This window comes from Balaenoptera borealis (assembly GCF_965194805.1).
Source record: "Balaenoptera borealis genome assembly, chromosome: 18".
NCBI lineage: Eukaryota > Metazoa > Chordata > Mammalia > Artiodactyla > Balaenopteridae > Balaenoptera > Balaenoptera borealis.
In genome coordinates this window covers 8,702,637-8,728,869 of record NC_138877.1, presented here as the reverse complement: position 1 = coordinate 8,728,869, position 26,233 = coordinate 8,702,637, and the positions used below count along the sequence as shown (strand labels likewise).

The window sequence follows — 26,233 nt, the reverse complement described above, 5'->3', positions numbered from 1 at the left end:
ATGGGACTCAGCAGGCCCTTCCGTGCCCGAGCCTGGAGCCGCCCTTTAGGTTGAGTGACATCCCAGAGGGGACCCAGAGGCTGGGGCAAAGGCAAAACTGGCAGGGGGCAGTGACCGGGTTTACTTAAGTCCGGGTCCTGGGCGCACCTGTGCTCGTCTTTAGGGCGTCCGGTGCGGGTTTAAGCTGAGTCTGAATGCGGCCACAGGGTGATTTTACCAACTCTTTCTCTTGTTTGCAAAACCTGTTCCTTTGCAAACTTCAGTGCCAGAAGTCAGGGGTGTTCCTTCCAGACTTACCCCTTCCCACTGACTTCAGAGTACACCTCCTATTTCCAAGAAGCCCCACAGACGGCCACCCCTTCACCTCCTTGTCTCACTCACACATGGGGGTTTGTTGCTCCCTGGCAGGTGCTGGGACCCACCTGAGCCCCCCCTCCCCCCAGGACACTTCACGTTTGCCTCTCGGTCAGATCACTTGGTGACTAACCTTCCTTGCCCTCCTTCTGGATACACCTGAATGACCTCATCCGAACCTCAAAGCCCCTCTGGGAGGAAAGGTGGTGCAGACATTACTGTCTTTGGGTTATGGATGAGGACACCGGGGCAGCCGTAGGATCTGGCTACAGCCAAGCCTCGGAGGACAGAGCTTGGGCTGCTGTGTCCCATCACCTCACTCTCCTCTCTCGAAGCCATGTTTCAAGCTCCTGCTGGGTGGCAGGTGCTACCCTCTCTAGTGGCGTTAAGTCTGTTGGAAAGACGAGGCGTATCTACAAAAGCGCCCAATGAGGAGGTGAAGAAGAAAGGCCTGGGTCAGGGACAGATGATGATGTTGCAGAGGGAGGGCTTTGTGCAGCAATCAGGGAGGCCTCGTGGAAGAGGCGGGGTTTGATCTGAGCGCTGAAGGTGGGAGAGGAATTTGAAAAGCTGGGTTGGAGGGAAGGACTCATTCCCAATGTGACGTTTGTAGCCAGGCAAATATGGCCTCTCCCAGAGGCTGTGAGGAGATGGACTCAGCGGGCCCGCCAGTGGCAAAGAGGAGCAGAAAGAGGGGCAAAGGGAGAGGTGATGGGAAGAGAGAAATCCCTGGTGACAGGGGATTCGGTGCCAGCAGCAGAAATGTCCCAGGAGACATACGGTGTATTGTTTTCTTGGTACCTCCTTCTCAGGCTACTTGGCAATGACAGGCTGACAACTCACCAAACCCGTCTCCCTCTGTGCTTGTTCACCCTTCCTGACCTCCATGGCAATCGGGGTGGCATGTGCCTGATTTTGGGAATCTGGGCAGAAGCGATCCACAGCACTTCCGGGCATAGCCCAAACCATCCCCCACAGGACCCAATCTCTTCCTCAAATGCCACCTGGATGCAGAGGATCCGAGGCCCAAGGGGAGCCTGGGTCCCTGCATCACCACATGGAAGCCACCCACCCAGTACAGGCAGTGAGCTGTTACACGAGCAGGAAAGACATTTCTAATGTGAGAAGCCACTGAATGTAGGGGCTTGTTTGTTACAGCAGTGTGTCCACCCTGACTGACACAGGCGGATGATGTTTTACCCGATACTCTGAAGATTTTATGTTTAGTTGCAATGTCCATCCTGACTTTCTGTGGCTAGTTTTGGTTTCACTGCTCTATCCTCTGAACACAGCAGAATGATCTGATCCATGCTCAGAAAACATTTCTTGAATGAATGAATAAATGTACCAACTTTGGAGGTCCGTAGTGGTATCCAGGAGAGGGGAACATCAGAGCAGAGCAGGCAAATGAGTACAGCAGGGGGTGGAAATGGGAAAATTAGAAAGAAGAAGAGAAAGCAAAGCCAACCCCTAAGCTATCGTAAGAGCATTTTCTGGGTTTATTCTTTTACCCCATGGCAACAGTTACATAAAGAGATTATGTCCTTGCTTTAAAAAAAAGTGCTATTCCCCTTCATTTAGAAATTAGACTTAAACTTCAATATTTACCTTAATAGTTCACCAACAGAAGCCAAAAACAGAATGTTCACACATCCCTGCAACACAGTTTAAAAAAGAAAAGAAAAATAAATTCCCTTCAGAAGTAAAAAGCCAACACATTCCATTTATTTCCTGCACACTAAACGCTTGTGTTCCCTTGGCAGAAACAACAAGCAATCTTTTTCCATTTAAAAGGGAGTGGATAGTTTTCAGGTGTCTCTGTTTCTCGCCAAACAGCTGGGCTTTCATATCCAGCAAGTGGAGCTGCCATAACCTTGAGCAGAACATGAGCTTGGACAGGCTGCCCTGTCCAAATGCTCAGACCGGGGTCACAGGGAGCTCCTTATTGCATGTGACCATGCACTTGGAGGACCTTGATCACTCCGGGACATTTCTCCCAGTGGCCTGCACTTGGAACAGCATTTGACACAGAGAAAAACACTTGCATAACAGCAGGCCGTGTAGAATAGCAGAGTTTGCTGTCTCTCATATGAAATCAACACTGCTAGTTTGTTGATGGTGTCCCATGATGAAATATCTCCTTGAGTAAGTGCCAGGCACTGCTCTAATGAGCTGCTTTGCATGCCTTATCTCATTAAATCTTCACAATAATCCTCTGGGGTAGGCGATTTTATTATTTCCATTTTACAGATGAGAAGACTGAGGCAGAAAGAGCTTGAATGGCATGCCGAAGGTAACAGAAGTCTTAAGTGGCATAAGCTCTGGGCTTGCTACATTTCACGTGGTCTCTGAGCTCAGGTGGATTAGCGCTGGATCGAGCTATGGTCTTAGCTGAGTTCACAGTCTGTGGAGTTCACAGTAGGTCATGTCATTTTCTTGCTCAGTCTGGATACAAAAGGCATCTCAGTGTGTTGTTATTTTTTTGGTTTCTTTTAACCTTATTATGACATACACCCAAAATTCTGCATCATGTGTCTTTTGTAATATTTTTCCAGTGCATAGTCTATTAATGAGAATTACATTAGTGTCACTGGGTTCTGTCACTTTTTCCTGTGATTACAGTACCATTTAGAAACTCATTTTATTTCAAGAAATCACAGTATACTCTTGCCCTCTTTCCACATCTCTCCTAGTCAATGTGTCATTTTCTTCCCCCACGTTCCCTCCTCAGAGCCCTGCAATCTGGCTTGTCTCCCTGTTCCTCCACTGACATTTTTCTCGCTACAGGCTCCATTTCTAATACATCAAATGCAATTGTCTCAGTCTCTTATCTTCCCCGAGTTCCCTGGATGTTCAGCTACTAATGAGCTCTTTCCTCCTGGACACCCCTCCTCCCATGGCGTCTTCTGGTTCCTTGCCCCTCTCAGCTCCTTCCTCGTGCCTCTAAGGTTGGGGTCTTAGTCCTCTGCTCTTTTCTTCCAAAACACACAGTCTCTCTTTCTCTCATGCTCCTGTAGTATCATAGCTGAGCTGTCTTCCCTAAGCTAGTGGCGCCCGTGTCTGCAGCTCTACCCTGAATCCCGAGCTGGGATTGCAGTTTCCCACACGACCCTGCATGTGTAGGATGTCACATTCTCCACATGTATAAGCCACACCGATTAGCCCATCGGGCTGGAACACAGCTCCCCTTCTGAGAGGCTCCGTAGCCCCAGGGCCTGCTAGTCTCTTGGCGTCTTGAGGACCTATGGTTGGATCTGGATAAAATGAGAAGGGCTGAGGAAGCCCGGCTCGGAAAGGGTGCTCCATAAAAACGGTTTTCTTGCACTTTCCTTCCCCCTCGCTCCCTCCCTCCCTCCCTCCCTTCCTCCCTCCCTGTGTTTACCTAGGCATGGGGCTGTCTTGTGGGGAAAGGAGCACCACCCTTATTCCACCCCATCCACCCTGGGGCCACCTCCACTTAACCCCTCATCCATCGGGCCTGGAACAGTGCGGGGCCTGGACCCTGTCTCCCAGCCCCGGTTTCTCCAGTTAACGACCCTATTCCCTGGCACCAGGTAAGTCTTCCTAACCCACGGCTCTCCCTCTGCCACTTTCCTGCTAAAGAAATCATGATGGTTCTCTGTTACCAATTAGATTAGGTAAAAACCCTCTAGCTTGATTTCAAGATTCTCCATCAGTGGGGCTCCTCATTCATTCAACATTTCCACCCCTACACCCCAAAGTGGGAGCTCTTCCCCTCCGGTCTGGTCCCCCCAGCTGCCCTGCCTCCTAATCTGCCCCCTGTCTCTATGTCTTGCTCATATCAGATCTCTTCCTCTACCCAGAGTTTATATTTCCTTCAGGATCTAGCCAATCCATTGATTGCCTTGTTTCTCCCAGTCCAAAATGTTCTTCATTCCCTCTGAATTCCTCTAGCATTTATAGTCAAGACTGTGCATCCTTTAACTACCATTCGTAGGGTTTGTTGAATCCTTACAATGTACAAAATGGATTCAATCTCTACTAAAAATAACTCCAATAGATAAATAAATGTCCACCCAGTTTTACAGATAGAAAACTGAGGTTCAGAAGGTGAATTTGCCCCAAACTGCATCTGGGATTTGAACCCAGGAAATCTGACTCCAAAGCCCACTTACCTCCCAACTGCCCTGTGCTAAATACTCTGTATTTGTTTCTTTTTGTCTCCTAAAGGATTCAATGGCAAAGATCATTTACTGTACTTTTTTTTTCTTCTTTTCCACTGGGCCTAGCTAAGGGTGGAGCACATGATATTTATTTAATAAACACTCACTTTTTTGGCTTCTGACTTCTAGACTTAAAGATACTGTGACCCCAAATGAGTTAAGCAGTTGGTGAAACCAGTGGTCACAGCAGGATTATTTGCTTGATAAACAGCAGATGATAATCAAGACCAGGCTGCGGTGACCAGTGACATCCTGACAATAAACTGCTTAGCCATGGTGGTTCCCCTTTTTCCTTTTCCTTTGGAAAAAAGAAAACCAACGTAAAAGAAAACAAAACAAAACCTGAGCGCTCATTGCTAGTCTGAAATCATTTTGCTTCCAACTCTTATTCAAACCATCTCAGGGGCTTTGTTGACATTATCTGCTAATGACTGTAATCCCTCTTTCCAAAAGGAGAGAGGCACCAAGCTGTCAAGCAACACCTTTCTGTCCACAGAGGTCTGAGGTCACCTCCCTACTTGCTGCCAGGCCAGCTGCCTGCGCCAGGCCTCTGGGTGCATTTCTAAAGGGTAATATTTACAGTGTTGGATAGCTGGGCACGGTGGAGCTTAATGGGATTCTTAATAAAGGAGGCTTTCATTAAGACAGGGAGCACAGGCAAGGTGCCCTTGCTTTTGAGGAAAGGACGGCCCAGCACAAGACGAATGCTCCTTCCGGGCTTGAAATCATGCAGGTCAAGTGCCTTGTCATGCATTAACAGGCTTTTTAAGTTCCCAGGCAGATTGAGAGGAACGGCTTAGATAAATGAAGGCAGAGGAATCATGCGATCTGTCTTGGTAGCAGAAAACACTGAGACACAGCAGCTGCATTTAAACAGAGCAATTTGCTAAATGAGTGGTCGGCTACGTTCCAGATGGCCAACGTGACACGGGGCTTGGAGGAAGCCTTTATTCAACCCTGCATCTGTCTAGACTGAGACATGAAAGGCCAGGTTATAGTTGCTGCTGCAGCAGCAACAGCAGCAGCTTTGAAACTCTTACATAAAACCTGCTCAGTATCACCAATGAGGCAGCTTGGCCGGAGACCAGCTGGAGAGGATTCTGCAGCATGGCGTGCGTGCAGCCTCATGGAAAGCCAGCTTCTCTGCTGAATGATGGCCAGGTCGGGACGGGGGCTCTCTCTGTGCACCTCCGCCTGCTGTACCACTTCGCCCACCTCCCACGTGCAGGGAGGCGAGTGATCTTAATAGGAGGAAGCACCAGGATAAGGTCAGAAAGCAGAAATATTGGTTGTGTTCTACGTGCCTTCTTTATGTGTACTTTTAAATCATTTCCCATGTATTTTGCCTTGGTTCTTCTAGTTAGGTTGTCAAATTCCCAACGTGGCTGAAAGAATATTCTTAGCTTTGCCTACGACCCCAATTTGTTTTCCCTTCTCCTTGCCTCTAGCACCTAATTCAGTCCTACTCCAGCACCTCCTTAGAGATGATACCTCAAAGATATTGGCTGAGGAGGCCAGGGGTAGACCAGATGACCACTCAGTTCTGGGGCTTCTGGGTCCATGAGACATGTTGACTGACTGATTTAAACTAGGTCAGGCAAAATGGGCGTCTTTCCCAACTTTAAAAAATAGGCAGCCTTCATTGGGCTGGTATGAGGACCTACAGGAAGGCAGCTCTACTGACCTATTTCTCTCTGATAAGTTATACCCCACGCCTATTTAATTTTTATTATTGGATTGAAAATTTCCATGGGTTGAGGTTTTCACTATGTTCTTCAGCAGCCATTCAAGTCTCACGGCTGGAATGTTCTGACCGGTCAGTAAACAAGCCTGCTTCCCGCTCCCCCTGCACCCCACCCCATCCCCAGGGCCCAGAACCCACTGGGCCTTCACAGTGGACAGCAGCTTCGTTTTTTTCTGACTAAGGAGGAAAAGTTTAACCTGATGAATCACCAGCAGCACTTCCTGTGACATTCTGGGGGAAAACTACAGTTTGCTTAGGAAGAACTCCGAAGCACTTCACTTACTGCGGTTTCTGATCTACACAGACGTGGAAAAATTTGAGTTCTGCTCTATGCTGATACACCAAAGCTCTCTCACCAACATTTTTCTCTCTTAGAAGTTTCCTATCATCAGGACTCTGTCTACCCTATAGTCAGCCCGAAATAAGTGAATTAAATGAACAGGGCTGTCCTAGGGGAAATATAGCACTACCCCCATGCTAATCTCACCCAGATACCACTTCTTATGTAACCATCTCTGCCCAGTTTCCTCATCTGTACCACTAAGCACAGAAAATAATTCGAGGGACTTTTTTTTTTTTTTTTTCAGTTCTCCCAAGAATGGCACATAACTAGCATCATTCTAGATGCATAGGTTAAAAGCTAATCCATACATACAAGGGATGCTTTGGACATGATTGGCCTAGACCTTATTAATTGAGGTCTTTGTGGCAAGAGTCCAGGCTATGGAAAGGGAGTTATTTTGTATCTACAATATTCTAGTGGTAGATATGCCAAAAGACCAGAACAGTGATGTCACTTAACCCTGAAATAGTTACAAATCCGTTCAGGTTCTTGCAATGCGCAAATAGCTTAGAAAGGGTATAAAAGTAGATTATTAACCTTCTTAAGAAACAGGTTTCTTCAGACTCATGGACATGGAGAACAGACATGTGGTTGCCAAGGGGTTTGAAGTGGAGAATGGAAAGGAGTGACTGGGAGTTTGGGATCAGCAGATGTAAACTATTATACACAGGATGGATAAACAACAAGGTCCTACTGTATAGCACAGGGAACTATATTCAATATCCTGTGATAAACCATCATGGAAAAGAATATGAAAAAAGAATGCCTATATGTGTATATAACTGAGTCACTTTGCTGTACAGCAGAGATTGGTACAACATTGTAAATCAACTATACTTCAATTTTTAAAAATTAAAAAAAAGAAACAGATTTCTTAGTATGCTGAATGCAACACTGATGAGTATTATTATCAAATGATCTTTAAGTGTGTAATCCTGGGCCGGATGCAATAAAGAAAGAAGCCCAAGGATAGTCACTCATCGAGACAGCCTTTTTTGGTACAACGATGATGAATCAAGTTTCCCTTGTCTTTGTCAGCAGGTCGTCAGTGTAGCTTCCCTTATGCTGAGCGTGTCCCCGATTCCAGGGATACGTGCCCATCAAGAAATATGGACTTGAGGATATGGGGAGGGGGAGGGGTAAAATGTGACAGGGTGAGAGAGTGGCACTGACATATATACACAACCAAATGTAAAATAGATAGCTAGTGGGAAGCAGCCGCATAGCACAGGGAGATCAGCTCGGTGCTTTGTGACCACCTAGAGGGGTGGGATAGGGAGGGTGGGAGGGAGGGAGATGCAAGAGGGAAGAGATATGGGAACATATGTATATGTATAACTGATTCACTTTGTTATAAAGCAGAAACTAACACACCATTGTAAAGTAATTATACTCCAATAAAGATGTTAAAAAAAAAAAAAAGAAATATGCAAATTGTGAAGGCCTTGAAAGCTGCCAAAGAGTGGTTAGGTGACCTTAGGTGATAAAACAGGCAGAGCCAGTGCTTCTACTTCATAAATAAACTTACTTCTCTCTCAGGCACAACTCATAACTTTGCTAGATGGCAACATGAGCTCTTGAACGCTACCTTCACTGTAAACCTTTTTTCAGCCTAAAGAAAATTTGATTTTTAAAATGAGCATCAAATGAAGACTCAATACCGTTTGAAAATGTCGAGACTTTTTAACATTCAAATCTAGCTCCACAAAAGAGCGACCCGTGATTGACATTTTATCATATTAAAGTGCTGTTAATTAAGAACCACAGCCACGAGCAAAAGCGATGAAAGCAGCAGACCCCGCAAACTCTTCCTGAAACAAAAACGCCAACTCTGATTTGCTTAGAACCTCAATCAAAGGAACACGGTGTGCGGGGCTCATTCACGTCCGGTCCACTAGGGGGCAGTGAATGATCGGGTTTCCCCCAGGCGGCTTTCACGACGGTAGCTATATATACACCTGAAGTGTGGCAGGCCTTCTACGCAAAGTGAGCAGTGCGGCAGCGATGACAGGTGCAGGGAGCAGCCAGTTATTGCTACCAGCACAGTCTGTCAGAAGGATGAAGTGAAATGAATCATTTGCATTTTTTGCCAATGAACTTGCATTATAATGAGCAGGCAGTGTCGCCTGGATGGGCCCTGGCTTCGCCCCCCTGGCTTCTGCTGGACCGCTGCCAGTCACCAGGCTGGACGGCGCCCAGGACTAGAGCGCGGGGGACAGACAGAGCCCGGGAGCCGGATTGAACAGTCGCCTGGGGCTGGAGACCACAGGGGCACGAATGACCCTGCGCGGATGGGGGTGGGATTCCCTCTCCCATCCCACCCCGGTGCCAGCGTCCACTGGGGGGGCGAATTCCAGGCCTGGACGCTGCGCAACACACATCCAGGGACACCATTCATGTCGCAGTCTGTGTGAGTGGCGCCCCCTGGAGTTGGGCAGTGAGCGCAGATTCCCTGCTCCCTCCGTGCAGGGCTCTGGTCTGTAGGTCTCTGTAGGAGTGCCCATCTGCCCTCCCTCTGCTCCTCAAATTAAAAAATCTGCCTTAAAGGGCTCTAGGGAAAATAGAAGGGTGACACCCGAGCAAAATTAGAAATTGGGACCAGTGGATTTCAGTGTCTGCCACGATCCCTCTTCCTTCTTCCTCTGTCCCACTCTCTGATCCAAGGATCTGGCGCCCTCCTGAAGGTTTGTCTTTGTCCTGTTCCAATGTGCTCTTCAAAAAGATTCTAGGACATCACACCATCACCTTCAGTTGTGTTTACATCACTCTGTCTCCTCTTCCACCAGAATTTGCATTTAAACCTTATTTCTAATTGTGAAGCAAAATCCAGAGAAGGATTCCTCCCTCCTGGCCCCTTTCCTCTTGGCCCTGATTAACAGGAGCCTTCCCTGCCCAATGGGAGGCAAACCAAACGTGCGTTTCCCCCTGTGCTCCCACTTTAAAGCTTTCCGAGTGATTCCTTCATTCCCAGCCCCATTTCTTCACACATTTACCTGGAACATCCCTTTCGTTTTACTTAAAAACCAGTAAAGCACAGTGGTTAAATGCAGGTTCAGATCAGACTGCTTGGGTTCAAATCCCAGCTCTGTCACCTCCCAGCAGCATGTAAACTGGGGAAATGGCATGACTGCTCTTTGCCTCACTGTCTCCGTTCTCACAGAGGGCAGTAAGAACATCGCCTGGTGGCAGTGGTGTCAGGATTGAAGGCACCGGGCACGGCACCGGGCAGAGGCCAGCACTCCGTACGTGTTACTTCTCAGTATTTTATATATTTGCCATAATGCACTATTTCCTCTTCTCTTTCCTCTTCTCGCACCTCGGCTTCAAGACACAGATGCTCCCACCCGCTTCCCTCCCCCTTGCTTCTCCCTGAAAGGATGGCAGATGGTCTTCTGGCGCCTGAATCAGTGCCGACTGCCCCCTCCTGCCCTCTCCTGCCCTCCACACACCTACCTGATCATCACCATAGAGAAGCAGGCACTTGTCAGGATCCTCGTAACTAAAGCAAAGAACGAAAAAAGAAATTATCTTCAGACATCAAGGACAACAACAGCGCAGGGGAGGGGGGGATCTGACGAGTGTCCTTTATGTCATGTCTGTGTTCTATTTGCAGAACAGTCTTGGAAATAGGCACTTGTTTACTTCGCCCAGATCAGAAGTGATTTCAGATTTCTCGTCGCTTAATCATTTCCTTCCACTGTGCAGGTTCATAATTAAAAGAAGAAATTTATTTATAAAACCAGTGCTGGAGCTGAGAGCTAACTATAAGGAGATGCTTAGGCTGATGAACCCTCTGTCACGTAGACCCCAAACTGCATCGGCCAGCCTGGAAGGAGAGGAAGGGACTTCCCTGACATGGTCAGCAATTCCCTCGCCAGATGGGAGATGGAGGGAGTGAGGAAGGAGCGACTGGCTTCCCGATCCTAGTGTACAAGATGGAGAGCGGCCAGATTTTCATGGGGAAATGCTACACCACCCCACTTTGGGTAAATGGCTGGCTCCAAGGGTAGGGTGCCCACTGGCTGGTGCCAGGACCAGAGGAAGGGAAACAGCTGCCGATGGAAGAAGACTTGAGCATGGGTGGAGTTGGCTGGGAGAGGGGATGAAGGGGCCAAGAAAGAGTAGGAGGAGGGGGTGGGGACAGTGGGCAACGAAGTGGCAAGACCTTGACTGTGTGACCTTTCCCAGTGACCCATCAAATCTCAGTATCTACAAAAATCATTAAATGCTTGGTGCGGTTGGATTTCTTGTCAAAGCCAGTAAAGTGGCCTGGTAGATACAAGAGGTGAAGGCCTGCCAATATCTGGGAAGTATCAACACTACAGCTACAACGCTTGTTTGACATTATGTGGCTACATTACATTTTTTTTAGGAATATAGTTGATGTACAATATTATGTTAGTTTCAGGTGTACTACATAATGATTTGACACTTGCATACATTATGAAATGATCACCAGAAGTCTAATAACCATCTGTCCCCGTACATGGCTACATTAAATTTGACAAATAATTTGTCACTTTGTATTAGATTAATTTATTGCTCTTTTTATTTCCAAAGGTAGAAGGGACCTACTAGACATATTTCTTTCTAGTGTCAGTATCAGAAATCTGTATGTGTCTTAAACATCTTAATTGTTATCTTATGGACACTATGAAGTGACCAATGAATGCTGTTTTCCTCTTTTTTCTGGCTTCTAGGAAACTCAAAGAAAAATATGCTATTCGTTTAAAAAAATTGTTTAGGGTATTATGGAATATATTTTGTTCATTGACTTTGTCTTCCTATATATATTTTTTCCCTTCACCTTCATTCATCTGTGTGCATGTGTATTATCTTTTATTCTATTCTCTATTCATTGCTGTAAGTGTCCCCAAATCCTCTTTTAGATAATGCAATTACTAATAAACAAAAACACAAATAAATACATTTTTGCCTATCCTGGAAGTTCTTACACTTTTATCTTTTATTGCACAGAATATTCCTCAAGTTTTGCTGTCAAATCTGTTGGTTAATCTTTTCTGGACTTCTGTCCTTAGAGTTCTGTTTTTGCAAAAAACTTTTCTTCACCCCCATTTTATTAAGATGTTCTCTTATATTTTCTTCTAGTATCTACTTTAAAAATATTTAGATTTTTATTCAGAATCTATTTTTATGTATACTGTAATTTAAGGACTTAATTTTTTCCCTTAACAAATAGCTAACAATTATTTGTTAGACTGTTCTCCCACTAATCTGAAATGTTTGTTTAATCAAATACTACCTTCCCTTTATACATAGGTCTGTCATCAATTTATTTGTCTCTCCTTTGTACCAGTATCTTTTCTCTTTCATTTACTTTAACTTAACAGCTTGCTTTGATACCCAGTAATTCCAGTCTTTTCTCCTTATTCTTTTTCAACATTTTCTTGGCTATTTTCACATATTTACTCTCCAGATGAACTTTAGAATCAACTTGTTGAGCTTCAAAGCAATCTCTTAGATATTTTGATTGAAATTCCACTGAAGTTGACATTTAATTTGGGGAGAGGTAAAATCTTCACAATATTAAAATTTCCCGTTGAGGAACATAGTCGCTTCCCTTTTATTTGGGCTTTCTTTTACTCTTTTTTAGAAAGGTTGTTATTGCTCTAGATATATCTCACACATTTCTTGTTAAGGTTATTTCTGGGAATAATCAATGGTCTACCAGTCAATTCCTTCCTTAGACAGAGAGGAAGTGAGGAAGATAGTAAAGAGTCAAGTTCCTCACAGCCAAGATATTCCTGTTATGACGCCATATTCACCTGCAAAGGTTTGACATACCTTTTCCCAGCAAAGACCAGTTCAGCCCATGTACAATGTTGGAAATACTATCTAAGAACTACTGGCAGTTGAATAAATTACAAAAAAATTAAAAAAATAAATCCTACACATCCCTCAAGAAGACAAAGTTCAGAGGCTCTCCACTAAGCTATCAAAAGGACCTGTTTGGACCCCCAATTTTTCTCTATACCTTATATTCTTATAGAAGATTTAAAATATAAAATTCAACTCCTTGCACACATTGCCATTCTCCCCAGCACAACGCTTTTCATAATTCTTGGGATTTGAAGATCATAAATAATCTGCCCAGCCTACTGGTTTCTCATTTCCTTGACCTACCTTTTAATGGTCTTGTCTTCTACCATATTTCGGCCACTCACTGCCACGGTCGTACCCTTGATTTTGTTAGTAATACCTGGAACCCCTCCAGGATCTCTATTTCAAACATCCTCCCTCCAGTCTTTCCAATTTATTTGCACTATACTCCAGCTTTAACTTAGGACTTTCAATCCATTGATCCTAACACATTTGCACTGTCCCTGACCCTTCCATGCCTCATTTTCCTTCATATCTGGCTTAAATTCCATGGTCAGTTATAACCACTTCCTCTATATACCCCCAGCTCTCTCTTTTGTTGTTGCTGTTCTTTCTTGGCAAAAGTACACCCCTGATTCAAACTGACTTTCCACCCACCCCCTGCATGCACGCATGTGAAAATGTGGCTGGGGACAAACCACACCACTCTGCTAAGTGGTCCGACTTCAGATCCATGACCACAAACCACAACTAAGTTCTTGGTGCTTCCTGGCAGCTGTCCCTCATCTCCCACTCTCCAAGACCATTTCACGCTTCCTCTTTTCTCTGAAAATCTCCAACGCCTCTTCCCAATGTCCATTCTCAGATGAGGATCTTGCTTCCTGAGTCATCAAGAAAATGGAAACCCTCAAAAGAGGCTCCACCAGATCCCAGCACACATGCACACACTCGCCTACATATGGACCCACCCATTCGGGCTTCCTTTGGGTCCCCGGTTCCTCCCTGGGGTCAGCCCTTCACATGTGCACTGGATCCTATCGCTTCTTGCCTACCCAAGGCTGCCTGCCGTGTAGCACCTCTCCCCTCTCTCTCCTGCACCATCCATACATATTCTGGATCATTCCCATCAGCACACAAATGTGTTCTTATTTCTCTCATTGGGGAAAATAAAAAACACTTGTCTCACAGTATTGTGAAGCAATTATACTCCAATAAAGATCTATTAAAAAAAAAAACAAAAACGCTTGTCTCAATCTCCTTGCCCTACCAACTATCACCCCATTTTTCTCCTTCCCTTGACAGGAAAGGGAGAGAGGGGTTGATCCTGCCGTCTCCATTTCTCTCTTCTTGTTCCCACTCAATAGCAAGCCCATCTGGCTTGTCCACTTTGGACAAAACTGCAGTGACTTCCAGTGGAAATTCTGGGTCCTCATCTTTCTAGCAGCTGCACTTGCCGCTGGTCACCCAGGTTTGAGTGCCCAGGACTCAGCCCTTGCTACCTACACGTGAGCCATCGGCCTTGTGGCTTTGACTCCACCTCCTTATGCCAATGACTCCGACTCCCCCCAACATGCACACCCTGACCACCACGAATTTCTGACGCCCTCACCTGGTCCTTCTTTCTTCATAGCACTTATCACTTTCTAACAGCCTATGTAATCGTCTATTACGTTAGTGGTTTATTATCTGAAAGCCAGGCTCCACTAGAGTTAAGGGTTCTTGCTTATTTTACTCACTAGCTAACATAGCCCCAGTGCCCAGAGTAGTGTCGGGCCCATAATAAGCTACAGTGATCTCTGCTGCTGATGCTTTCACACGTTCCAGGCTGGCCACGCCCAACTCCCTGCACACACCAGGCCCCGCCATACGGCCTCGCCTGCAACCCCTGTGGCTCACTGGTGCTTTTCCCTCCCCCAGCAGTGTCTAGTGAGCATTGCCTATCCCCCCCACCCAAGTACTTTCTAGTACCTTCCGTGCTATATTTGTTCTCCTTGGCCTTCGCTCCCTAACTCACTCCTTGTTGAGCTTGCACGTTGCCTGTCTCCTTCCACTAGGATGGAAGTCCCCTGAGAGCAGAGCTTTTATCTGTTTCTTTTCCTGCTGGGTCCCCACCACCCAAACAGTGCCAGGCACGCGTGTGTGGATGGGACTTCCTTAGAAGGCATCCTTTACAAAGTTCTCTGTGATCCACTCCCACACTTGTCACCGTGAGCGTGCACTGGACGACTGTCCAGCACTAGCTGGGTGCAGGGGGTTGGCCTGCACGCTGCACCCACAGTCCTCCGGGCGGCCCTCATTCACCCTCGCCTGCTTGGTCTCCAAGCCTCAGCCAATATCACAGCCTCACCTGGAGGTCACAGGGCTCCCAACACACACTCCCCACTGCCCCTGGCCTCCTTGATTGCCGAGCCTCAGTCACCCAGCCAAACTCAGGGCAGCCTCTCGCCCGCTCTTGGCTCTGTCACCCTGTTGAATGAATGTGTGACTAGTGCAGTGTCTGTCACTGGCTAAGCACTCCCCCCAAGCCATTCATTCCTTCGTTCTTCAAATAGTTATTGACTATATGCCGTGTGCCCAGTGCTGTTCTAGGCTGATGGAATATAAGAGAGAAAGGTCTTGCCATTGTGGAGCTCATATTCGAATGGGTAGGCAGATAATAAATAAATAGCCAAATAAATATATCGTGTGTCAGATAATGCGAATTGCTATGGAGATAAATAAAGCAGGGTGAAGGAATAAGGAAATTTGGGTCTGGGGGTGGGAGAGTGTATTTTCATGGTCAGAGAGGCCTCTCGGAGAAGTGGGTGACACTGGATCGAACCACGTGGATTTCAGAAAAGAAGGTCACTCCTGGGGGTGATGACGGCAAATGCAAAGGCCCTGAGGTGCACGTGTGCTTGGGGTGTTCAAAGAGCAGTAAGGCATGCGGAGACCCGGAGCAGGGTGGGTCCTAGTGGGGCCAGAGTGGCGTGGAGGAAGAATAAAGGGAGGAGGATTTCCCCCAGAACCGAAGGAGAGCCTCCTTGGGCTGCGGGAAGAGTAAGAAGAGCAAAAGAACCACAAGGGAGGGGCAGGAAGAGAGGGCTGAGGGTCCTAGTGGGCACGCAGCCCAGCTTCCCGGAGGGGCTTCCGGGGGAGCAGTGGTTCCCCAGGAACGTGAGAAAAGTGGCTGCGTGGAGCTCCAGGCTGACGTGCCACCTGGTGCAGAGTCTTGTGTACGAGACAGCCTCAGGCGTGAAGGGGCCTTGGTGATGGCTTCCCACCAATGGGCCCCCGAACTCTGGCACCATGTGGGTGGGGGAACCCCTGCAGTGACTGATATTATGGTGGGTGCTCAAAATAGAATTGAACTCGAGTTTTGGAAAATAAAGTAAGTTATACTTCTTGCACATCCAAGGTTACAGACTAAGATTCACACTTGCTCCGTTATTCTAAGTACATTAAAATCAGGGGAAACAAAGTGTCGTGCACCGCTGGCTTATCTTTCACAAATCTTTGCCCCTGGATGTTGGCATAGCTTTCTTACAACAAGACTTTAAAAAATGGAGAGAGTTGCCTGAAGTGGAGATCTCTGCTCTGCTCTGACTTACCCTGAAAGGAGGCTCCGAGCCTGCCTCAAAGCGTGAAATCACCGACTTCTCTAAGAGAGAGACTCCAGTGGTATTTCTGCCAAAAAAAAAAAATCCCAGAAATACATCCATCCTGAGTATCAGAGCCCAGAAATTATTCATATCACTCTGCAGCTCTGGCAAGAGACCAAATTCCTGGAATTCGAGGCATCTGAAACCTTTCATTGTGCCTCAGTAACAGCAATAGACATGGGCGATAACAATCTAGAAGGACTGAGTTTTTCAAAGGGGCTATCTCTGATTTTTTTTTTAAGATGCAAAGAGGTCCAATTTAGGACTGATAATTTCCTCCCTTCTTCAGAAATCTCTCTAGCTAATCTGTGTGTTTTAATCCCAGTAAGGGCAGCAAGGCTCTCATCTCATTTAGGAGTTAGGTTTAGAGGAGTTTTATCCAACTAGCTGCAGCCCAGGGATTCAGGAGAGCATTTTGTCACATCTAATAACCTGAAGCTTTCATACAATGCTTAGGACAGGGCCCCAGACCCAGGGCGTACTCAGCATATGCCGCTGGAAAGAACAGGGGGGCCAGGAAATTGGAAGCACCCAGCAGGGCTTGGACTGGCTCCAGATTTCATTTCTTTGAACCTTTCTAAATTGCAAAGCATTATGATAAGTGAGTCAATTTCTGACAAGTCTTAGTGTTCTAAATCCTAATGATCTTACCATCTCCATATTTTTTCCGTCCGGATCACAGTAAGCTAAAGCATAGAATACATCTCCTGGTTTTCCCCTTCAAAATGGAGAGGATCGTGGAGTCCAGTTATGAAAGGTGATGGGGAGACTGAGGCCAATGACAACTGTCCACAAGGGCCCATCAGTGTTTCTTTTTTTAGGTGGCAAAAGAGAGAAAGGCCAGTAAGATAAGAGATCACACTGAACGTGTCCCTAGTTATTGATGTTAGATTCTTCCTCTCTAGATATCAGCCTTCCAGGAATAAAATAAGTGGATCATCAATGCTCCCAGTTCATAACTCAGCTCAGGAAAGAAGGCAGGCTGTTTTTACTCAGTGCATGCTTGACCTGGACCAAATTGATTGTACTAAGGCACTGAAGGGTGGCTGGGATTCTGTCACTTATGTGAGAAGTGTCATCTGCAGCATCATGGGGATGCCATTATGGGATGAACCATGTCTTGAGAGAGCCAGCCATGTCTTACCATCAACCTGGATGAAAACCAGAAAACAATGGTGATGCTGATCGCTTTTGTACTTCAAAGAAGCTGGGAGGGAGTGCAGATCATACGACAAGCGTCAGTGTCCAAAAAGGCCTTGACCCACTGGGATACGGGCCAAATATCATTGATATTTGTTCAAGAGTGTAAGCGGAGCATAATCAAAGCTGTCTAGAGTTTGTGGGCCAAGTTGAAAGAGGAGAGACTGGAGGCTGTGAGCCAATCAACTAGAACACACAAGCAATTGTTCCCACCTACACTGGGGCAGTGACTACAGAAATGAGAGGAGAAAAGGGACAAGAATCGGTCAGTGATTGGAAGTAAAAGGTGAGGAAGAGAGGAAGCAACCACAGGGAATTCCAAGGTTCTCAATTTGAATGAAGAGATGGAGGCTGTAATCAGGACAGAAAACATAGGAAACACTGCAGAATCTGGGCGGTGGGGGAGGGCTGTTGTATTTTGACACTTCAGTTTTGAAAGGCCTGTAGGATATCCACTCAAGGATGAACCTAGGATTTAGAGGACAGGGGTCAAGAAGTAGATTTTAAATCATACCAAAGCCATAAAAAGGAAAGATAATACTTAAGGAGATAATGTGGTAAAGGAGAAGGCCAAAGCTAGCACTTGAGGGGCTCTCAGCATGTGAGAGGGAAGAGGAGGACAAAGGCAGGAGGAGTTGGAGAACCAGAGAGGGCTCTACTGCAAAAGTCAAGGGAAGAAAAAGTATATGTCACACAGTTTGGTATAATGAAGACTTAATAGAGGGAAAAGATTTGTCTCTTAGGATGTTGCTGTATTAGGTTCAGTGAGAAATAGTGAAGGCTGGCAGTGATGGTGTCATGGGCACATAGCAGAGGATGAGGGACAAGATGCTGTGAGTCCCTGAACGTGCAGGGTGAGGGGGCCTGTCTCTCTTCAGGCCTTTGCTCCTGCTGTTCTTCTGTCTGCATTGCTCTCTCCCAGGTATCCCCTTGGCTTCCTCAGCTCACTCCTTTGCTTGCTTTGGGTCTTAGTTTGAACGTCACCTTCTCACTGAAGCCTACCCTAACTACCTTACTTATTACTGCAACCAACCCATTCTCACCAACACACACACATACTTCCTTGGCGTTATTTTTTCTTTTTGTCCATAGCACTTATCACCTTCCAACATACTGTATCATTTGTATATTTATGACACTTATTGTCAATTTATAACACTTATTGTCAAACTCCCCTGTTCAAGCGAAAATTCCTTGAGGGCAGAAAATCTTATTTATATTGTACTTTGAAGGATTTCCAGTACTCACAACAGTGTTTGGCTCATGGGGGTCCTTCTGTAGTATTTGTTGAGTGAATGAACACAGCTGACTATAATACAAGGCAGAGGGTGATAATGCCTGGAATAGAGATATAAATAAAATAATATGGAGTACAAGGGAGAAATAGATAGCAATAGGATAATAGTAGGAAACCTCAATACCTCACTTTCAATAATGGATAGAACATCCAAACAGAAGATTAGTAAGGAAACACAGGACTTGAATAACATTATAGACCAAATAGACCTAACAGACATATATAGAACATTTGACCCAACAGCAGCAGAATATACATTCAGGTGTACTTTACACCTGGAGGAACTAAAAAAAAGAAGAACAAACTAAGCCCAAAGTTGGCAGAAGGAAGGAAATAACAAAGACTAGAAAAGAATTAAACCAAACAAAACAACAATAAAACTGAGTTTTTATTTTATAGATTAACAATATTTACAAAGCTTTAGCCAGATTAACGAAGACAAAAAGAGAGAAGACTGAAATAAATAACATTAGAAATGAAAGAAGAGACATCACAAATAATACAACAGAAATAAAAAGGGTCACAAGAGACTACTATGAACAATTATATGCCAACAAACTGGATAACCTAAAAGAAATGGACAAATTCCTAGAAACATAAAATCTACCAAGACTAAATCATGAAGAAATACAAAGTCTGACCAGACATATAACTAGTATAGAAATTGAATTGAAAGCCCAGGACCAGATGACTTCACTGGTGAATTCTACCAAACATTTAAAAAAAGAAGGCCAGTCTTCCTCAGAAACTTCCAAAAAATTGAAGAGCAGAGAACACTTCCAAATTCATTTTATAAGGCCAGCATTATCCTGATATCATAGCCAGACAGAGACACCACAAGAAAAGAATACAACAGGTCAATATCCCCAATGAATCTAGACACAAAAATCCTCAACAAAATACTAGCAAACCAAATCCAACAGCACACTGAAATGAATGATGGTTCAAGATACAGAAATCAATTAATGTGACACATCACATTAACAGAATGAAAGATAAAAATCACATGATTGTCTCAATAGATGCAGAAGAAGTGTTTGACAAAATTCAAAATTCTTTCATGATAAAAACTCTCAAAAAACTAGGAATAGAAGGAAAGTATCTCAACAAAATGAAGTTTTCTTGCAAGAAATCCTCTGGGGTAGTAATGTCATATCCCTTAGTATAGTGTTTTTTTTCCCCTTCTTCTATTGTTAGTTTACTTTATGTTCAAAGAGGGCAATGTCTTGCCCTAGGTTAGCAGACAAATTAGCAGTAAATCAAGCTGGGATTAAAAAAATACTTATATTTTACATATTCATTTATTTAATCAAAAAATAGCTATTGAACGTCTTCTATGATCTAAGGGCTCTATTAGGCAGATACATTTATCACTCATCAAAAGTATTTCTCTTGCTTTCCGGTTTTGTTTTTATAGCTAAGAGTTTTAAGGCTGAGACATACCTTAGAGTGTGTCTGCAGGGGTGTGAAAGCAACAAAAAAGAAGTTGTATGTAAAATTGTGTATTAAAGGTAATAATAGAGTGAGTTTTGCACATGGCAATTAGTTTACAATGTGCTCCCACAAATGCACTCAGACACCGTGATTAATGCTCCCTGGAGCCTTCAGTCTCTGTAACTAGCTGTCATTGTACTTACCGGAACCCTATTCTCCCAGGATATTATGATAAGTACCATGTTGGTTCTAATATTGCTGTAAGTGATTAGGTCTGGGTGTGAGAGGGGGTGGTGAGATGAAATGGAGATAAAATGCAAAGTTTATGTTCTGGTTGCTTAGCTGGAACTCACTAAGAAACCAAGCCAGCAATCCTTAAGTGAGGTTTTGGGGTGACACAGAGACATCCCACCCACCCCACAACACATACCCATGCCCACTCTGTGGGGGTTATAAGTGCTGTTTCAAATTCGTTTTCTTTTGGGTGTGTCTGGAAGATGAATATCAGAAGGCAAATGACAAAACTAGAAAACTAGTCTCCACATCAGAGGAGCAGGGTATCCTGAACCTCACCCCTAGTCCAACAGAGGAGCTCTCAGAGAATGACATCATCAACAAACAGTCCCATTGGTTGATGGGATTGGTACATGGCCAATACCATTGGCTCCATCCCAATGAACCCCTCAGTAAGGGAGGGGTGACTTGTTAGAGTATAAAACCCAAGTCAGTAAATATTCACTGTCGTGTACGAAATGTTTGTGTCCCCTCAAAATTTGTGTGTTAAAACCCTAACCTCTAATGTGATAGTATTTGGAGACGGGGCCTTTGGGACGTAATTAGGGTTAGATGAGTTCATGGGGGTGGGGCTCTTGATAGGATTACGAAGAGACACTACAGAGCCCCTCCCCCATACATACACACCAAGGAAAGGCCATGTGAGGACACAGTGAGAAGGTGGCCGTCTGCAAGTCAGGAAGAGAGCCCTCAGCAGAAACAGAATGGGATGGCACCTTGATCTTGGACTTCCCAGACCCCAGAACTGAGAGAAAATTAATTCCTATTGTTTAAGGCACCCAGTCTGTGAGATTTTGTTGGGGAAGCCCCAGCAGATTTATACATTCACATTCACTAGAATGTGCTCTCCTTGAGGCTGGGTGTCCTGTGTGTTCAATCCCTGAATCCCTAGCCCATAGCAAAAGACTCCTCCTCGCCCCCCAGCTCCAAGCCCCAAGAGTGATGGGACAGGACAAGGTCCTCATGATGTCCTGGGATCACAGTGTCCCTGGAACCTTTGCTAATTTGGGGTGCTGTGCACTCAGCCCTCCCCTGTCAAGAGTTCACCTAATCATGATAATGGAAACCAGAATTTATAGTGTCCTTCCTGAGTACCAGACAAGTACCTGACAAGTATTATCTCATGAAATCCTCCTAACAACCCAATGAGCTGGGTACTGTTTTTATTTACCAGTTTCACAGACAAGGAAAACTGAGGCACAAAGAGTTCAGACCACCTGCCAGTAAATCCTAGTGAGATTTGACATCAGAGTCTCAGTTTGTGATTTCTTATTCATTTTTTTAAAAAAAGTATTGAACAGCTATAATGTGCCATGCCTTGTGATAGGTGTTAGACCTACAGTGGGGAACAAAACAGTTGTGGTTCTTACCCTCCCAGTCTAGTGACAGTCAGTAGACAAAGAATTCACCATCTATACTCATAGGCCCATGACATGTGCAATAGGGAAAATGAACAGGGTCAATGGGCGCATAGTCAGATAAGGAGGAGGTGAGATTTAAATTAAGATCAGAAGGGAAAGGTGGGGGTGGGGTGGGCGTGGTGCTTCAGGCAGAGGGAACAAGGGCAAAGGCCCTGAAATGGGAAACTGCTGAGGGCATCTGAGTAACTGAATGAGGCCATGGAGGCTGGAGCTCCAGAGACCGGGAGCGAGTGAGGTGGGAGGGGGTCCGAAGAGCTTTGAGACCATGGTGAGGGCACAGAAGGCCCGCGGGCGGTCATGCATTGTTCATGCCGTTCCCAACACGTCGGGACCGGAAGAGGAAGGGCGCTGGCTGTGAGGAGCACCTGTTCTGCTGGGCGCAGTGTGAGCGCCTACATCTAGGGCGCATGTCTCATCTTCACCACAGCCCTGTGAGGCCAGCCTTATCATCTCCGTCGTGCAGATGGGCCACCTGAGGTTGAGAATGAAGACTGGACTTGCCCAGGTCCCCAGAGATGAGTGAAGGGACTGAGATCTGAGTCCACCACAAAGTCCTGCCTTCGCCAGAGTCCCCAAGCTGCCCCAGGTGGAGCCCAGACCTGCTGCCCCGCCCCCAATGCTGGGAGCTGGGGTCTGGCCCGGGGGTGGGAGAGGCAGGAGGCAAGCCCGCCGGGCTGAGCTGCACTCGCTTTGCTGGGCCTGCACGAGTCCTCTCAGGGCTGCCCTTTTTATTTTCTCATCAAAGTGGCCTTTCTTGAAAGCAGTGATAACACAAAATATCACTTTCAGGAAACTCTCCGAGATGGTGTGAGTAAAAAGCAATCAATCACTCACAACTCAATCATGTGCCACCCTCACTGGGCCAGGCTGGGCACCTGGGCCCCACAGCACAGGGAAAGGCTCCAATGCCCTCTCCCCCGACCCCCCTCCTGAGGAGTCAAGTGCGCAGCCCTCTGGGGAGGAGTGGGACCTAGGGCAGGACCGCACATGCCCACGAGGGGCGCTGGGGACGGGTTCTGCCTGGCTTTGTTCTCTGAGAACACACTCGGCTACAGGTTTGCTTTTCAATCACTTCCTTCTAAATGCATCAACTTTTCTCTGTATTTCTCAATATAAAAAATGATTGGCTACTCTGACTGGTGTGAGGTGATACCTCATTGTAGTTTTGACTTGCATTTCTCTAATGGTTAGTGATGTTGAGCATCCTTTCATGTGTTTATTGGCCATTTGTATATCTTCTTTGGAGAAATGTCTGTTTAGGTCTTCTGCCCATTTTTAGATTGGGTTGTTTGTTTTTTTGATATTGAGCTACATGAGCTGCTTGTATATTTTGGAGATTAATCCTTTGTCTGTTGTTTCATTTGCAAATATTTTCTCCCATTCTGAGGGTTGTCTTTTTGTCCTGCTTATGGTTTCCTTTGCTGTGCAAAAGCTTTTAAGTTTAATTAAATCCCACTTTTTAATTTTTGTTTTTATTTCCATTACTCTAGGAGGTGGGCCAAAAAAGATCTTGCTGTGGTTTATGTCAAAGAATGTTTTTCCTATGTTTTCCTCTAAGAGTTTTATAGTGTCTGGCCTTACATTTAGGTCTTTAATCCATTGTGACTTTATTTTTGTGTATTGTGTTGGATAATGTTCTAATTTCATTCCTTTACATGTAGCTGTCCAGTTTTCCCAGCACCACTTATTGAAGAGGCTGTCTTTTCTCCATTGTATGTTCTTGCCTCCTTTGTCATAAATTGGGTGCCCACATGTGTGTGGGTTTATCTCTGGGTATTCTATCCTGTACCATTGATCTATATTTCTGTTTTTGTGCCAGTACCATACTGTCTTGATTACTGTAGCTTTGTAGTATAATTTGAAGTAGGGGAGCCTGATTCCTCCAACTCCATTTTTCTTTCTCAAGATTGCTTTGGCTATTCGGGGTCTTTTGTGTTTCCATACGAATTGTAAAATTTTTTGTTCTGATTCTGTGAAGAATGCCACTGGTAGTTTAATAGGGATTGCAATGAATCTGTAGATTGCTTTGGGTAGTATAGTCATTTTCACAATATTGATTCTTCCAATCCAAGAACATGGTGTATTTTTCCATCTTTTCATGTCATCTTTGATTTCTTTCATCTGTGTTTTATAGCTTTCTGAGTACAAGTCTTTTGCTTCCTTAGGCAGGTTTATTCCTAGGTATTTTATTCTTTTTGTTGCAATGGTAAATGGGAGTGTTTCCTTAATTTCTCTTTCTGATTTTTCATTGTTGGTGTATAGGAATGCCAGAGATTTCTGTGCATTAATTTTGTATCCTGCAACCTTACCAAATTCATTGATTAGTTCTAGCAGTTTCTGGGTGGCATGTTTAGGATTTTCTATATATAGTATCATGTCATCAGCAAACAGTGACAGTTTTACTTCTTCTTTTCCAATTTGTATTCCTTTTATTTCTTTTTCTTCTCTCATTGCCGTGGCTAGGACTTCCAAAACTGTGTTGAATAAGAGTGGCAACTGTGGACATCCTTGTCTTGTTCCTGATCTTAGTGGAAATGCTTTCAGTTTTTTACCATTGAGTATGATGTTTGCTGTGGGTTTGTCATATATGACCTTTATTATGTTGAGGTGGGTTCCCCCTATGCCCATTTTCTGGAGAGTTTTTATCATAAATGGGTGTTGAATTTTGTCAAAAGCTTTTCCTGCATCTATTGAGATGATCATATGGTTTTTATTCTTTAATTTGTTAATGTGGTGTATCACATTGATTGATTTGCATATATTGAAGAATCCTTGCATCCCTGGGATAAATCCCACTTGATCATGGTGTATGATCCTTTTAATGTGTTATTGGATTCTGTTTGCTAGTATTTTGTTCAGGATTTTTGCATCTATGTTCATCAGTGATAGTGGTCTATAATTTTCTTTTTTTGTGATATCTTTTTCTGGTTTTGGAATCAGGGTGATGGTGGCTTTGTAGAATGAATTTGGGAGTGTTTCTCCCTCTTCAGTTTTTTGGAAGAGTTTGAGAAGGATGGATGTTAGCTCTTCTCTAAACTTTTGATAGAATTCACCTGTAAAGTCATCTGGTCCTGGACTTTTGTTTCTTGGAAGATTTTTAATTACAGTTTCAATTTCATTACTTGTGGTAAGTCTGTTTATATTTTCTAATTCTTCCTGGTTCAGTCTTGGAAAATTGTACCTTTCCGAGAATTTGTCCATTTCTTCGTGGTTGTCCATTTTATTGGCATATAGCTGTTTGTAGTAGTCTCTTATAATCCTTTGTATTTCTGCAGTGTCAGTTGTGATTTCTCCTTTTTCATTTCTAATTTTATTGATCTGTGTTCTCTCCCTTTTTTTTCTTGATGAGTCTGGCTAAGGGTTTATCAATTTTGTTTATCTTTTCAAAGAACCTGCTTTTAGTTTTATTGATCTTTGCTATTGTTTTCCTCATTTCTATTTCATTTATTTCTGCTCTGATCTTTATGATTTCTTTCCTTCTACTGACTTTGGGTTTTCTTTGTTCTTCTTTCTCTAGTTGTTTTAAGTGTAGGATTAGATTGTTTGTTTGAGATATTTCTTGTTTCTTGAGATGAGATTGAATTGCTATAAACTTCCCTCTTAGAACTGCTTTTGCTGCGCCCCATAGGTGTTGGGTCATCGTTTTTTCATTGTCATTTGTTTCTATGTATTTTTTAATTTCTTCTTTGATTTCTTCAGTGATCACTTGGTTATTTAGTAGCGCAACGTTTAGCCTCCATGTATTTGTGTTTTTTACAGTATTTTTCATTTCAGTTATTGTGTTGTTCATCTCTGTTTGTTTGTTGTTTAGTTCTTCTAGATCTTTGTTAAACATTTCTCGTATTTTCTCAATCTGTGCCTCCATTCTATTTCCGAAATTCTGGATCATCTTTTCTATCATTACTCTGAATTCTTTTTCAGGTAGATTGCCTATTTTCTCTTCATTTATTTGGTCTTGTAGGTTTTTACTTTGCTTCTTCTCTGTGGCATATTTTTTTGCCATCTCATTTTTTTTTTTTTTTTAATGAGTGGTATTGTGTTCCTGTCTTACTGGTTGTTTGGCCTGAGGCTTTCAACTCTGGAGTTTGTAGGTTGTTGGGTAGAGCTGGGTCTTGATGCTGAGATGAGGACCTCTGTGAGACCTCACTCTGATCAATATTCACTGGTGTCTGAGGTTCTCTGTTAGTCCAGTGGTTCGGACTCAGTGCTCCCACCCCAGGAGCTTCGGCCCCTGGCTCATGAACCAAGATCCCACAAGCCGTGTGGGGTGGCAAAAAAAAAAAAAAAAAGCAATAACAAAGTAAAAAATAAAATTAGACTAGGAAACTAACAGATATGTTAGAAAGAATATAAAATAAAAATATAGATGAATCAATAACCATAAGGTACATCAGTACCACAATAGTAAAACAGAGGAGGAAGGAAAAGAAAAAAAAAAAGAAAAAGAAAGAAAGAAAAGAAAAAGGGGGAGGGAAGGCCT

At 44.4% G+C, this 26,233-nt stretch overlaps 1 long non-coding RNA gene across 3 annotated transcripts in view; it reads right to left on the bottom strand.

The window, feature by feature from the left end:
* LOC309616100 overlaps nt 1-26,233 on the bottom strand; it is a 41,019-nt gene that overhangs the window by 11,166 nt on the left and 3,620 nt on the right. For 2 of the 3 annotated variants that reach the window (XR_014237274.1, XR_014237275.1), the window contains exons 1-2: nt 10,079-14,898; nt 1,963-2,009 (exon numbers count right to left, since the gene is read on the bottom strand). This is a non-coding gene — a long non-coding RNA (uncharacterized lncRNA). Of the gene's footprint in view, nt 1-1,962; nt 2,010-10,078; nt 14,899-26,233 lie in introns of those variants that run through there. The other variant, XR_014237273.1, reaches the window with a different exon arrangement.